The sequence below is a fragment of the Sciurus carolinensis genome, chromosome 15 (assembly GCF_902686445.1).
Source record: "Sciurus carolinensis chromosome 15, mSciCar1.2, whole genome shotgun sequence".
Classification (NCBI taxonomy): domain Eukaryota; kingdom Metazoa; phylum Chordata; class Mammalia; order Rodentia; family Sciuridae; genus Sciurus; species Sciurus carolinensis.
Window position 1 is genome coordinate 37,896,719 of NC_062227.1, and position 15,218 is coordinate 37,911,936.

General features: G+C 34.9%; 1 protein-coding gene across 1 annotated transcript in view; it reads right to left on the reverse strand.

Annotated features, from left to right (window-relative positions):
• Window positions 1–15,218, reverse strand: part of Cdh2 (cadherin 2) — a 217,083-nt gene that overhangs the window by 65,295 nt on the left and 136,570 nt on the right. The window lies entirely within an intron of this gene.

Consider the following 15,218-nt stretch of genomic DNA (forward strand, 5'->3'; position numbering starts at 1 on the left):
TTAAATCTGTATTAGGTTAGACAATAAAATAGCACGAAACAAAATAAAGTAGCACGAAACAAAAGTGTGATTTTCACATTGTGAACACCATTTTCATTTCATAGAATCCAGTTGGGCCCTCCGTATCTGCAGGTTCTACATTCCAGATTCAACCAACCTCAAGTGCAGGTCAGAAGTGTTCTAAAGAAAACAAAGTACATCTTTGCTGACGTATGGAACATGTACAGACTTTTTTCTTGTCATCATTCCCTACAGAGGACAATAAACGACTCATAATACCAATGCAATGCATGCCCTATGAGAAATCTGGGTGATGTAAAATATGTGGGAGGATGCGCATGGTTATATGAAGATTCTCTGCCATTTTATGCCTGGGACTTGAACATCCCTGGATTTTTCACCGACTGTGGTCCTGGGATGAATCTTCCACAGAGACCAAGAGATGACTGCATCAGAGTAGCTTTGAGTTGTGGCCAGTCTCTCTCATTTCTAAGGCTGCTCCCTCCCTCCACGGTCCCCTGGTAGCCCTCAGCTACACCTGCTGTTCCCCTGACATGTCTCATGGAGGCTGCCTCACTCCCACTCTGTCACTGAAGGTAGAACAAACCCCATGTTTTCCACCTTCATGTAGCTATCTTGGCTCTATGACCCACTTCATAGCCCTGCCTGACACTCACTGACAGAGACATTAAGGACGAATTTCCTTAGCTATCTTGGATACTCTGTACATTTCCTGGCACATCATCTTAATGTGTAATTTTTAAACAAATGCTTAAAGGAAGAAACAATACTGCTATGTTTCTTTTTGTTTATTAACATCCGATGCCCACCATGCTCTAGAATTACAAGACCTCACGGTTATTGAAAGGTGAATAATTAGTGATGTATATCCTGCCTGGTACTTGTAATAGTTCTGTTAAATAAGTTTTATAAAATTTCCAAAAACATGAAAATAAAAATGTCTCAAAATAAACCTTAATATTAAAAAAAATGCATGTTTTAAGAATAGAAGGATTAAATTCAATCCCTAGTGCCTCCCCCAAAAATAGAAGGATCAAAAAATATTTTAGGATCAGCTGGGCGCGGTGGCGCATTCCTGGAATCCCAGCAGCTTGGGAGGCTGAGACAGGAGGATCTCGAGTTCAAAACTAGTCTCAGCATAAGAGAGGCACTAAGCAACTCCGTGGGACTCTGTCTCTAAATAAAAAATACAAAAAAATAGGGTTGGGGATGTGGCTCAGTAGTCCAGTGTCCCTGAGTACAATTCCCAGTACCCCCTGAAAAAAGATTTCAGGATCCTAATTATCTCAATCTCAAATGCAATGACTTTAAATTGAAGAAAATCAATGCTTTTTAAAATGGAATATCAATCCACTGATGTCTCAACAAATAAGCTGAAAATGTGTTTATGAATGGAGAACTAGACATATTTAAGACAAAACAATAATAAAACCAAAAATATTCTCTATGGAAGATTGTTTTTCCCTTATATTCATTCTTTTTGAAGAAAAATTCGATGGGACTTGCAGGTAAAAGCATCAAATAAAAGGCAATTTTTCATTTCCACATATGACTGTATTCTGACCACAACTACATAGGATTCACTTTGGAAAGCAATCAATAGGTACATATTACAAACTATAATCACACATCTTTCTCATTACTCAAGATCTAAGTAAAATTTTTACAAGCTGCCCCCACTCCATATACAAAAGGATAACAGTTTCTTCATTTTCATTAATATAAATTCACTGCCATGTACACAAAACCACAGCCAAATAACATGCATGCTTATTTCCCTTAGTAACCATAAAATTCTTGATAGAAGTAATAAAATAGTTTAACTACTGAATATCTTATTTCCACATAATGCCACATATATCATCCTTCTTCACATTTTTATCATTTCAAAATGGAAATAAAATAGTATCTAAAACTAAATTATGTTAAACCAAAAGGTTTATCTTTACAGTAGAAGAATCCCAATTGATATCTAATTACCCCATTTTCCATGCCATGTAATTTAAATTTTTTAAAAAGAAGGGGATCTTTTCTAGGCAACAATGACATTAACTGCTTATTTTTTATCAAAGACAACCGAACAAAAACTGAAATTGTTTTTGGGAACCTTGCTGAGAAGTCAAAATGAAAAGACTTTTACCATCTTTTAGTACAAACACTACTTTTCTCATATAACCAAAGGAATGCCTGATTCTCAAAACTAGAGCAGAACAGTTTTATATTCTTCTGCATTTTCATGTTAAATTTTGCCACTCTTGAATTCCATACCTATCCACACCTGGCTTGCTGACCTGGCTTCTGTGGTCTCCCAGGTCTAGGTCCTGGGGCCCACTGCTAGACTAGACCTCTGCTGTGACTTTCTGCTTCTGGCTTAGAATCTGTAATATTGCACATGAAGTCATTAGGGTACCATGCAATGCTTTCTTAATGCTCTTTCTATTCCTGACCACTCTGTCTTCACCTCATTTATATCATTTTCTAACACACAATCTGCCCAGATTCCACACTCATTCCCCACCTCACTGCTGTCCACACCCTACACTGATCACCTCCCATTTTCCATACCAAGGTCCTAGAGCCAGGCCATTATTCCAGGAGAGGAGTCCATCAAGATGTCCTTAAGAAGGTGCCAGCATATGACTATTTAAGAGTGCCCAGAATTCTTCAGTTTAAATTTTTCTTTTTGTTTGCATTTCTTGTCCATTCAAACACATGAACTCTTCTAATGTAATAATTATTGCAATAATGCTTATTTATTAAAGGTTTCATTTGACTAGACTGGCAGACTATCAACTCATTTTGGTTTTCTGACAGAGGGTTTTGGTTCTTTTGTTGACTAGGACACCTAATGGTGATAGCGAGAGTATTGATGCTCATTAAATAATCCATTAAAATCTTACAACTTTTAAAAGAACTAGAAACAGGGCTGGGGTTGTGGCTCAGTGGTAAAGCACTTGCCTAGCATGGGTGAGGCCCTGGGTTCGATTCTCAGCACCATGTATTTATTAATTATTTAATTAAATAAAGGTCCATTGATAACTAAAAAAAAAAAAAAAAAAAAAAAAAAAAAACTAGAAACAGATGGGAAACAGTCTGCAATAGCAACACTCAGCAATGAAAACAACAAACACAGTTCCTTCAAGTAATCAAAATGTGTATTAATTTGCTGATAGTGCAAGAAACAGAATGAGCATTTGCTGAATGCCAGGCACTTAAGACCAGGTTGTATACTTTCACTGTAACAACAGCCTCCGGAGGTGGGAATCACTATTTCTCTTCTACAGATGGAGAAGGAAAACTTGGGCAGCCATTTGTGCCCGTGGAAGTTCGACTTCTAGTCATTTCCTTAAGAAAGTTCAAAAGAATCTACAATCATGACTCTTGGATATTAAGACCTAAAGCTTTAAAAAAAATAAAATTAAAGAAATGACAGGTCTGATAAATGCTTGTGAGGAAAATCATGCTAAATTTAGACTTTTGGGAGAATAGCGGTAAATGACATATTTAAAATTAATGAAAACGACATGCTCTTATTTTGCTGGTGGGACTGCAAATTGGCAAAACCACTATGGAAAGCAGTGTGGAGATTCCTCAGAAAAACTGGAAGGGAACCACTATTTGACCCAGCTATCCCACTCCTCAGTTTATTCCCAAAGGACTTAAAATCAGCATACTATAGTGATGCAGCCACATCATTGTTTATAGCAGCTCAATTCACAGTAATTAAACTGTGGAACCAACCTAGGTACCCTTCAACAGATGAATGGATAAAGAAATTGTGGTATATATACACAATGGAATATTACTCAGCCTTAAAGAAGAATGAACTTATGGTATTTGCAGGTAAATAGATGGAACTACAGAATATCACGCTAAGTAAAATAAGCCAATCCCCAAAACCAAAGGCCAAATGTTTTCTCTGTTAAGTGGATGCTGATTCGTAGTGGGGGGTGGGTAGGAAAGAATGAAGGAACTTTGCATTGTGAAGAGGGGAGAGAGAGAAGAGGTGAGACAGTGGAGATGGGAAGGACAGTAGAATGAGACAGACATCATTAACCTATAAACACGTATGCTTACACTACTGGTGTGACTCAGCACCATGTACAGCCAGAGGAATGAGAAGTTATGTTCCATTTGTGTGCAATGTGTCAAAATGCATTCTACTGTCATGTATAACCAATTAGAACAAATAAAAAAAATTAATAAAAAAAAAAAGAAATTATTAAATCAGAATATATCCTAAGCGCCCTGTAGAGGGCAGTAGCTGAAGCCACTTCAGGTGGAATGAGGGTGTGAGCAGATAGAAGAGGGGAATTAACACTTGGTTACCCTGGGTGCCTATTCTTTTGACTCAGGACTCAGTTAAACTATTTGGATTCAGGTGTCAGTGCTTCGGATAGTCACCTTTGCATTGCTGTGACCAAGATATGACAATGAGCAACCTGAAGGAGAAAAGATTTGTTTTGTCTTATAGTTTCAGAGGATTCAGTGTATGGCAAGAGGTCATGGTGGAGGAGGAATGCTGCTCAGCTTCTGGGGTCCAGGCAACAGAGAAAGGATGTAGTCAAGGACAGACAGAGACCAACACCACTCCCTACAAGGCCCTCAGTGACCTACTTACTCCAAGTAGATCCCACCTCCCAGTAGTCCACTCATCAATCAATGGATTATTCTACTTGTTGGATTAATTCTTGCTGTATTGGAGACCATACTTCCAACATAATGAATCTTGGGGGATATTCCAGATCTACACCATACAGGGAGGGAGAGGAGGAGGCCTTTGGAAAAAATGAACTTGCAAAGGAGAAAAAAAAAAATTGTGCCTTTTTCTACAAAGGGTTACTGAACATCCTATGAATGAGCAGTGGTTGACCTTAGAGAATCTGACACTGGAGAAGCACTTCGGAGGAAGCTGTATAAAGGTCAGTTAATTAAAGTTAATTAGCTGTTCCACATTACCTCTACCTAACCTATACCAAATATGAATTGGTTTAATATATCTGTTATTAAATTTTTCTGAGTTCTAAAAAATGTTAATTTTCATTTGATCTAATATTAAAATAAGCAAAATTTGGGGATATTATTCAGGTTTGAAGAAGTATATTGCATTACAATTCCCTTTGCCCATTCAGCCAATACAGAGAATTAATACTTAAATTAAAGTCAGTCAACTATCAATTGAGAAAGTTCCCGTAGGTGAAATATTACTCCTGACTTCATTCCAAGGTTGGAAAATATTCCATGCAGAGAGCCTGGTTCACAGTTACCTGCTTCATCAATGTTAGTGATGTATTATTATTTTCAAGCCATGAAAATTAAAATGCTTACTAATTTCAACAGGACAACACGAATTCCATTTATCATCTACTGGTCAATGTTTATTGTCTGTTGTCTTATTCATCTATGACCTAGATGGAGCTGGGGATATTTTCACAAATTTGCCAAGATTCACCTCGACTCTACGACCAAGCTCTGAAACTTACACAAAAGATTTCCTTTTTAACAGAAACTTAAAAGTTAATGGGGAAAAAAGAGGGGGAAACTGCTATATTACAGAATATTGATTATACCAACAATATATATTCATAATTAATAAATTTAGTTAAAATGTAGAGCCTTTGAAAAATGTTTTGGTGATAAAAATATTAAGTGAAAATGGACTCAAGCCATTTGAAAGGGAGAATGAGACAGGCAAGAGACATGGTTTAAATATTAAAATTAAATTTAAAATTGAAGTTGAAGAAAATAAAGCAAACATCATGAATTTTTGGCTCTTCTAGAAAGAAATATATAATTTGCTGGATTCGACTTGTTTCTGTTATCAAAATACCTTCTTTATAGATAGGAGGGAAAACAATGAACAATATTTTCCACTTCTTTTTTTCACAACACAAAACAGATTTACCATTTTTTTTAAAATATGGGGGCAATGACAAAATTTATCCTTAAATCGAATTACAATTAAATTAAAATACAGCCTTAGAAGTGGCATTATTCTGTATGCTACAATAATGGTGAGACCATCAAGTCATGTTTTTGACAAAACTCTTTGAACTGTACAACACAAAATCAACCTTACTGTCAACTGTGGACTTCCAGTAAGGTATCACTGGTTTATCAATTGTATCAAACGCACCCCATGGTGCAAGATGTTCATAACATGGGAATCTGTGGGGAGGGAGGGATACATATGGAACTCTGTTCACTTTCAGCTTTTCTGTAAACATGAAATGATCTAAAATGTGAAATTATTTAAAACAATGCTTTCCTTGCAAATGATGGCTTAACTTGCTATTATTATTAGATTTTGAAGGAATGGATAGTTGTCAATACCCTCTGTCTCTCTCAATCTGATTCCAGGGAATGACCTCAACTTGGTATCAGTGGGACAATGCAATCCAATCAATAATTTATGCAGGCATCCTAAGTATGGAGCTAAAGAATTTGATTTAAAATTTTTCCTCTGACAGAACCATCTTCCTTATGTTATGACGTTTATTTTGCTTAAGTGTTCAGCTAAGGCAAAGTACAAACTCCTGAATTCTGTTTAACATGGGAGAAAAGGAAATGCATTTCCCAGAACTAAAGAACAAGCTTGGCCCACAGAATTAATCAAATTTAAAATAAGTCTACACACAATTAAATGTTTGCAGCTAAGGACACCATAATATTAAGCAAGAATTTTTTATTACACTATTACATAGTTTACATGCATAATATGCAGTTTCTGTGTTCTACCCTGCATAAAACATTGTTAACATGATTAACACTAAATTAAACACCAGGGAAATAATTGTTTTAAAGTACATTTTTACTCTTAAAGTAATACCTCAAATTAATGTTAACCATAAAACCATAATATCCTTATAAAGTATTAACAGGAAACCACAGATCTTACATATTAAATGTATTAGCAGGTAATAACATTACATAAACCATTTGAATGAAAATGTGCAAATACCTACATATGGTTTCTAATTTTTGCTCAAGTAAAACATACCATATTTAGAAATAATTAGAAAACAGCAAAAGATTTTCATGCCTAAGTATGCTACTGAGATTTTATTGTTTTTTTTTTTTTTCACATTAATTGCTATTTTTAAAGGCACTGGGAAAATAAAAATATATTCACAGGGTTAACAGAACATCCCCTTCCATAGGCACAGAGCAATAATTATTAATGAACTAGAAATCTATTGGAAACCTAGGAGGGAAGAAGTATGGGAGAAGCTGTCTTGACAGTATTTCATAATGCTTTTTTACATGTCGATTCTAATGGAGAAAGGCTACGAAGCAATGTTAATATATGCTTAGATTTTCCTTAGCCACTCTAGGCTCTTACCAAGTTTCAATTTGAGAACATCCCCCTCACCAAAAAAAAAAAAAAAAAAAAATTCATAGCCATTCCAAGGCCTCCCAAATCCTTTTCACACATGTACAATGGGATAAACCTGGAAATATTTTGGAAATGCCTCTAAGGAACTTGCTGGAAAAAGTCATTACATTTGCTTAAAACATATATTTATAAGAAAAATGAAATATGGAGTTTTAAGGCATATGCAAACTATTTAATATGTATAAAACTTCCAACTAAACTGTTTAAAAAATCTTTAACAAGACATTTGAACTTGTGTTCATATCTTTTTTGTAACAAGTTTTTTTTTTTTGGCAACATCAAATTCTTGATAATTACCATTAACAAAAGTTTTATTCACAAAAGTTGGTGTCAGCAAAGGGCAATGCGATATTTATCACTTTTTCTCCAAAGGAAAGAAAGGTTCTATGAGGGATACTGTATTAAATCTTATGTTCCTTCTTTTTCCCACAGTGACAATTGTAATGTTGAAATTCCTCATGAAAATATAAATGTTTTTCAAAATTTTTCCCACTAAGTGTTTCAGAACAATAAGTGAAATGTGACCTCAAGTCTTCACAGTATTGCTAATAGTCTTATTAATTTTTCTTTAGGGTTTACGATATAGTATCACCATCAGTCATTTTTATCCTTTTTCAAAAGCTGAATTTTTTCCTTCAAATCCATAAGCTCTGGGCATGTAATAATTTTGACAGGCCTTTGCAGTTTTCAATTAAGTTCATTCAGGTGCTCCAAGAAGTCAGGTATGTTAGCAATTTTTTCACCTTTAACAAATCTGCACTAAGTAACATTCAAACATGCTCAAAATCTATTTTTCTATTAGCTGATAAACTCTTGGGAGGAAAAAGTGTTTTTGGACACTTTTTTGTGTACCTTGGTAAATATCAGTAAATATGGTATGCTAATCCTTTATCTTTGCATAAAGATGTAGCCATTTATTTATTCATATTTTCATATCATTTTTTTGTGCATTTAAAATTTATGAGCAATCTTTCACGTACAGGAGATTGCATGTGAGTAAAACTTTCAGATTAAAGTCTTGATGTTTACACCTTTATGCCATTTATAACCTGTTTACACTAGGGCCTGAGCATCAGCCTCATATAAAGTCTGCTCAATATCTTGTTTCAAAGTATTCATTTACTTCCTTGCATACATAATCTACCGAAGTTTGTATTGATTTGTTTTTCAGAATAAATAATGATGTTCAGTATTCCCTCCAGTGCTAGCATATTTACTAATGCCTTAAAGTCACTGATATGCAATGACGGCATTTTTTATTTAATAATTCTTTTGATTGCCATCACTGTGAGGCCATCACTGCCTGTCCTGATAGTATTCTGCACAAATGATTCCTTCAGTATTTCTTCTGCTTCACTGGTTCCCAGTGTATCACCAACGAGGCGTACTTAGGCTGGTAAGATAAGGAATTCTGCAAATGCTGGAGGCAAGTAGTAAGTGTGAAACTGTGTAAATGACTTTCAAAGCTTGATCATATAGTGCTGTGCTTGGTTTCAGAGAGGCACTTTCTTACTGTCTGCTAAAGAGAGTCCAGAAAGTCTTCTGCCTAAGATGGTTGTTTTGGGGCAAAATGACCCCAAAATTTGTCATGGAAGTAGCTTTATTTGCTTACTTTTGCATACAAATTAAATGTTTACTCCATGTAAAAGTAATTATAAGGGTACATAATTTTCAATTTTAGAGGATTATTATAATATTACCAAGTTAGTATTCTCATCATTTTGTAGATGAGTTTGAGCTGTCATTCTTAAAGTATCCTTTGTGTTGAGAAAGTAAACGTACATAAAAGTGAAATCTAAGGACGAAACAGATTGCAGGCAGGAATAATTTATATAAACATAAGATATATAAGATGTGTATGTAAATTCAGGGAATTTGCATCTTAAAATACTTTAAAGCATATGAAAAGTTTGAAATTTAAACATACAGTAACATTAGAGAAAAATCAGTAATTTTAACTTAATAATTGATAACTTAAAAATATATAAAGTTCAGTCATTTTTAACATTCCTAACCACCAAAAATATTTTTAAATAAGTAATTCTGGAACTTTCAGTCTTCTTTAGCAATTTAGCAAATTTTATGTACAAACTAATTTAATTCTAAGAAATTTATTCCTAAATTTTAAGTAATATAAATATTTTAATTCTAAGATAAGCAAACATTAATTATTAATTTCCATTAAGAATAAGATTTCTGACCAGTGGTTGACCTTAGAATCCAGCAGGAAGGAAGAAAGAAAATCAAATGAAGAGAGGAAAGAAGAAAAAGATGGAGGGAATAAGAAATAACAACTGAAATGAACAAAAGTAATGATTCTGATATTTGGCAAAGGCATTAAATGATGAAATTAATGCATGTCTTCTATTATATAAAGTGAAAATTAAATTGAAAGCAAATTGAAAGATTAATAAAATTAATACTTGTATAAAATCTTCATTTAGGTTATTATGTAATGATACTGAAGTAGCGATCAGACTCCAGGGAATTAGTGTGGAAATGGAGAAATTCTGAATCTTGCTCCGGGTGGGGGCAAGTTCTTGGCCAGAGAGACAGCCAGGGGAGATGTGTCCTGGGAGCCATTTGCCACAACAGGTCTATACTAGTCTTACTCAGAAAAGTCAGAAAATAACAAAAAGAAAAAAAAAATGCCAGTTGCAAGAAGTTTTGGAAATAGAGCCATAAAGAGGCATTCAAGTATAATTTTAACTGTTTCATTATAAAATATTGAATATTTTTATTTTTGAATATTTTTATTTTAAAAAGTTTAATTTTAGGGGATCAATATTATATTACCTAATTAGTTTCTTAATCTTTTAGGAGGCTGGATTCTACCAACTCTGAAGTCACTAGATTCCACTGACCAATTAAATAAACAGCTTTATCAGAAACTATTTTTGTGTGCAACTTTAAATTGTAGAGAAGTGGTCACATGCTGGTAGGCTCAACCAAGTCTTCAGACATGCTTTTTTTGATCCTCACAGCATGTTCAACAAACTAATTTTACATTCTTCTGATTCTTTTGCCTCCTCTTCGGGAGCAAGAGAGAAACTCAAGGCTCTCATTTGCTCAGAAAATGAGACTATGGACGTACTAGCAAAATCTGTCTCCATGACTGTTCTTCTACCTTCATTTACCTAACCCTCCTTCTTGTCTAACAGGGTAGAGGCTATCTGGAGCAACATACAATGGTGGCCTGAAGCAGCTAAGAAATCTTGGTATTACCCTCTGAAAATGGTAGTGGAGGATGGGACTGGGTATAATTCAGGGAGCCTTCCAAGAATCACACAAGACTGATGGCATTAACAGGAACAACTATGCCAGGGCCTTGTTAGAATATCCTCAGCCTGAGACTCTACCCTTCTGGACCACCCAAGAGACTGCCCTTCTGATACTTCAGAATTGTTCTCCTCTCTCGGCCTAGGGAGCTAGCCACTAACAGTCCAAAGGGCAGCACTGTCTAGTAGAAACAGAATGTGAGCCATTTATGTTGTTTGTCTTATTCTATAATAAATTTAAAAAGTAAAAAACAAAAACAAAACAAAGACAACAACAACAAACAGGTAAAACAAATATCAGTGGCACACCTGTATCCCATTCACGGCCTTCCTGGTGGAATATGCTGATCTGTTTTGCCACACTACTGGAATAATAATAAGCTTTATTTAGGCAATAGTAATGCTCAGCATTTTCTTTGGTTTTTCTCCCCTTCCTAGACATTCAGAGAAACTAAACTTATTTCAGTCCTTAAGATTAGGCAAGACAATGGAACTAATAAAATCTGGGGGCTGAAGTGATGTCTCTCTCTTCCCAGTGCAATCATTTCAAAGTTCTGCCCTCTTCCCCTGCTGTGGTAATCATTATAGAGCATTCCAGATGGAGGTAACACAAGATCAAACCTGGGGATGAGTAAGCCACCCCATGGAGAGCAGCCCTGAGAGCCACCTGACCCACCAACCCACCAGTGACTGCATGGAGAATGAGTTAGGCATGAGTTAGACACAGAAAACATGGTAACTTAATACAGCCCATGCTAGCCTATCACGTCTGATAAGGCCACCACTGGAGTGACCTAAGTACTCAACTCAGGAAAATAAAATGAAAATGCCTATAAAAATGACTAAATCAAATTTATTGTAGGTCAAATTCACAAGAAAAAAAAAAACACTTTTATTTCTAAAAGTTTTGACACTTCTCTGCCCAGTGGGGGGGAAAAAAGTTTTATTGTAACATTGTGAAAGTGTTATGAAATCTGGTAGAGGAAGTGTTATTTTTTCCCTTTCCAGGGAAAGTCATGTAAAATTTAACTAACATCTGTATACAAGCTGTCACGAGTCAAAGAAAGGAATGAAGCCCCATGATGTTCTTCTGGGATATGAAAATGAAAAAAAAAATCAAAACAGCAGTAGGGATGATAGAGAAGAATGATTATGACCTCAGAAATATGAAATTTTGATTTTCAGTAGTCTAATAATACTATGCATACAATTTTATATATTATTACCCCTTATATATTTCTAAATAACTCAAAATTTAAGCAGTTCTTCATTTCATTGATATTCTTCCTCTAGGCATTTTTATGCCATAAAATTCAAGGAAAACCTTTCCTTTTGACAGAATCCAGCTACAAATATATAAAATTATCAGCGTTCAGGCAGAATTATTTTCTCTCCTTTTCTTCTCTTCTTCATTATTTTTTTTCCTTTTTTTTCTTTTCTTTTCTTTTTTTTTTTTTTTTTTTTTTTTTGTAGGACGTGCCAGTAAGAAATTACACTGAATATCACTACCTCTCATTAAATTATGATCACAGGTGGTAGACTTTCCCTTTCCCCAACTGAATGACTATTAGTTGCTGAAATTTGAGGCAATTTAGCTAGCTCCATATTTCAGGCTACTGATGTCAATATAGAATCCTAATTAAACAATGGGTTTTCTTTGACTTTTTAAAGATGAGGGAGATTTCAACACAAATTTTTTTACTGAAAACAAATTTTTAATCATTGAAGTTTTCAAAAACACCAGTAGACAAGGCAGGGGGCAAGTAAAAGGAAACTGTGTCTCAATCAGTTTCAACAATATGGCCTCAAAATGCTCAAAATGCACCACAGAGACCATAAAAGGTACAAAAGGATATTACGTGTTTCTTGAAACAAAGAAAGAGGTACAAAGAACATACTGTTGGCTAAGCAAATTGGCCCTACTGGTATGACAAGACACCACATTAAGTGAAATTAAAGTCCATTGAATTATTAAACTATTACATCCAAAGTCATTTCCTGATAATAGTTTTAAAAGAGAATTATAAGACTTTATTCTAAACCCAACAATTTAAGAAATGTTTATTCCTTTACTTGTTAGTAGCAGAAAGAAATCACGATCAAATATGAATAGTAATGTATTTCTGAAACACTGTCATAATAAAATATAACTCATAGTTTAAAAGCTGAACTCCATTTTTTTTTTTCACTGCCAATCCACCAAATAGATGCATCACTAAGTGATGGGAAGAACTTCCTAAGCGGCCAAGTTGAACTACAAACTATAGTAAACTATAAACATTTAATCAAAGCAACACCCAAACTCTGTTATTTCTGAAGTCTGCCTACGCTTTTTGACATTAGCAACATGATGCGTATTAAGTAGTCATAGACGGAGAATTCTGTAAAAAATTCAGCAATGTTACTATTTCTTTTATAAAGGCAATGAAGTTATTCAAAGCGATTTCATGAAATCCCTAAAGTGCCAATAAAAATTAACACGTTCTCATGTACATTCATTAATTCAAGAATACTAATAACAGATTAGTATTTGGGAAACATCATCATATAACTTGGAGGACTCAGTGTATCATTTTGTGATTGTCTCCAATTCACTATTTTCCAACTTTTTTCTTTTTTTTTTTTTTGGTACTAAGGACTGAATGCAGGGCACCTTACCCATTTTCCAACTTTTTGGAGAATTAGTGCATAAACCCTAGAAAGCAGTTCTAGTAGCAAAAGACACTGTTCCAACTTAAAGGGATAGTATTTCTGAGCTCCAGTTCAACTCATTCCAGTTTAATACACAACGGGACAATAACTGAAAGAAAACCACACATGACCACATCTACACAGGAATGATAACAGGACTATTAAAAGTGATTTTTAATCTATAAACTCAAGATATAAAGACTTTCTGATAGCATGGCATGAGAGAGTGGGTCTGAAGACAAGGGCAAGTAATCTACAGCACATATTAAGTGCATTACCATAACAGAAAGAAAGGAAAATTTAAGGATTTTACACACACATATAAATGCTTAAGATAGGTAATGTTCTTTTTAAATGGCAGTTAGCTATATTTAGATATAACACTTTATGCTTGCTAAATTTTTATTATGGTATCCTATAATTGCTGTGATGTCAAAATGTTATCACTGGTTTAGGAAGAAAAAAAAATAGGTATGTGTGGTGGGGAGTGAGCACCAAAAACAACTCTTCAGAAGTGTTCCTCCTTTTCTCATTGCCAGAAAGAAACATCTACCTCTGAGAATACACCAACTCAGCAATTTCAATAGCTGCAGCTTCAAAAATTTGCCGCTTCAACTGATAATAATAAGCCTCACCCTCCTTAATGGGGTGACATTTCCTCTTGAAAATGTGACTGCACTCCTATTTCACCATTCTCACTAATTATATCAAAGTGAAAGGGATTAATTGTCGCACACTAACATTAAAGCCATCTCAAGTATGCTGAGGCTGCACACCACATGATTTATCTGGAAAACATCTTAGGTGCATGAGTTGTCTGCCTGGGAGGATTAATCCCTTCCCAACTCTCCCCAGATGTCCCTATGGCTCTTAGCCCAACTTTCAGGGATACTTAGGAAGGGTCAAGGTATCTTTACATCTTACAGGGATAAGGATTTCTCACATTTAATTTATCCTGTGTAAATACACAAGCACTTATTAGAGGATTTTCATCGTGTTAACCAAAAGGATGTTAAGACAAGTATTCTGGGCACATGTTATTTGCTGCCAACTTACCATAACCCAATCTGCATGTATTAGCTACAATAAATCAAGTAAAACTAAAATAATATCCTTATCCTATCCTGATGAGTAGATAAAATAAGCAGGCTAGTCTGAATTGTATCTTTTTGCCTAAAAGCCCCAGTAATACTAATTTAGGATACTAACCTAAAACATCTTTTTTTTTTTTTCTTCTTAAATTTTAAACTAACTTGCTGTAGACATTTAACTTCCAGAAGCATATAGGTGAAGGAAAACAGCAGCTGTGAATATTTGGGAAAGTGACTAAAGAAACCGCACACATACACATACCTGAACAGGAATGGTGAAATAATTATTAAATGTGATTTTTATTGTCTATAAATTCAAAGTATTAAGACTTTCTGATAGCATGGCACGAGAGTGTGTCCAAATACACAGCAATAATCAAATTTTAAGGGGCATAAAAAATAAAGATAGAAAAAAAAGAAACTAACTAGCCAGACTTGAAAGCAAAATAAACACGTCTGTAGACAGAAATGAACCAGTATAAATTGTCACCTGGATAGGAAACAAGCAGGGGCACCTGGAAGTTCTGCCTCTGCAGAACCATGAAAGGGACAGGAAGCAGGACACAGCAGCCATGATGCCACTGGACTCCAAGTAATGAGACGGGCTGGGGCTAAGGCTGGGTTCGTGCAAGGACAAATTGAAAGAAGAAAACAAAAATCTCATTCACAATGAGCCTGAAATTCCCAAATCATTAGGCATAAAAAAGATCAAGTGCTAAGGACAGCCAACAAAACCAACAA